This window comes from Pollicipes pollicipes, unplaced genomic scaffold (genome assembly GCF_011947565.3).
Source record: "Pollicipes pollicipes isolate AB1234 unplaced genomic scaffold, Ppol_2.1 Scaffold_4219;HRSCAF=4965_pilon_pilon_pilon, whole genome shotgun sequence".
In the NCBI taxonomy this organism is placed as follows: domain Eukaryota; kingdom Metazoa; phylum Arthropoda; class Thecostraca; order Pollicipedomorpha; family Pollicipedidae; genus Pollicipes; species Pollicipes pollicipes.
The window spans coordinates 17,155,124-17,156,850 of record NW_023596448.1 but is presented as its reverse complement, the minus strand read 5'-3'; positions in this window follow the sequence as shown (position 1 = coordinate 17,156,850).

Below are 1,727 nucleotides of genomic sequence, written 5' to 3'. Positions count from 1 at the left end.
TATGCTGCTGGCCCTAACAGCTTAACAGATTAGGGCCCCAGAGAAGAGCGTGGGACTCTCCAAGCAAACACAAGCATCCAATACACAACGTAGAGGGCCCCCGAGCGATCGAACGCGCCCGAGCACGTTTACCGATGGGGCGCCCAACGAGGGCGTAGTAAATCCCCCTTCCACTTGGAAGGATCCAAGACCCAACGTAGAGGACCGCCGAGTGATGGAGTGCAGCTGAGCAAGCTGACCGATTGGATGCCCGAAAAGTGCGTGTGGGCAGGGGGCGAGTCAATTCATAATTCAGGAGCTGCTGGCTCAGCTAACTACGTGTTCATAACAGAGCGTCCGCAGAGGGGTCCAAAACACTCCTCGGGGTCCACGAGTAGGGGAACGATTCGAGGTCCCAAAGGGCTGACGGCAGATCACATCCAGTGGCCCTGATCTGCAGGGCCGGTCCCTCAAATGCCAGTCAGAGGTAGTTTGATGCCGATCGCCCCCCTTCCTCCTGAGTCGATGCGAGCCTCTATGCGGGACAGGCACACCAGCATCAAACAGCCAACACCATTTCGGCCTGAAACCTAAGGACCAATTTCTCAAGCAGGCTCAATGTCGGGACCCGCAATTTGCATTTTGTTGCAGTTAGGGGCCCGCGATTACATTGGAGAGTGACTTTTATCTGCAAAGAGCTCCGAGTCGGCCGGCAGAACAGTTGCTGAATAGGGACACGGAGGAGACCTTGAGGACTTCATGCGTTGGTCGTGGTTCTTCAACAATTAAAAGAGATATAAGTACTTAAGATGAGTGTCCACAATGGGACACTCGAAGGGTCCTGTGCCAGTCTGGGGTCCGTACAGAACGCAGGTCCTACGCTCGATTTCAGCGAGCGGTCTGCTAATCCGAACTGGAATGTCCGCCAATTGTAGGACCTCCATCGGCGATCAGGAATCTGATGCGGCAGCGAGGTCACTCGTGTCCATCCAGGGCTAAACTCAGAGGGTTTTCCCACTTCTAAACGGGATCAATATATGAGGAATCCGTCTAAGGGTCTCCGTATCGACCAGGCAAGAATCTGTCTAAGGGTCTCCGGATCGACCAGGGAGTCCCGCTCCCATGTCGCTAGAATGACAGCCGGTCGGCACCCCGCGCTGGGACAGAATGACCCCTCAACCCATGACCGGGAACGATAATGCGATCCTAGTGGTCTACCAAGGCGACCTTTTACTCGGAAAAGGTAAGGGGTCTGCTCTGCGTGCATTTAAGTGGACCAAAAAGGGATGAAGCATGAAAAAGTCAGCCCATGCATGTGGACAGTTCCTAAAGACTTCCATTTTTCTTTCACACAAGAGACAAGTGAAACAAATTTCATAAAATGGCTCGAAGTGTGCGCACTCGCAATTTTAAGAGCAGGTTGTTCACGGTTGAAGTTTCCGTAAAGCCAAGCGGCGATTGGCCCTGCATCTAACACCCGGCGGCGGGTGCCGGGCGCACATGGACCGCCGTTATCAAATAATGCAGCCGAATGTCTGTCATAATTCATTCATACCGCTCAAATATTGCACTGGTGCACACATTTTACCTGCGCAATGCTCCGGTTGCCCTTTAAAGATCTGTAGAGTTATAGCAACATTAAAACAAAGTTTTGCCTTTACCTCTCCAGTTCCAGCACCAGCTTTCAGCACCGGTTTGCTCCACTGTAAATGCTCATCCGTTTCTGTTAGGGAAAAGTAAGGTGAGCT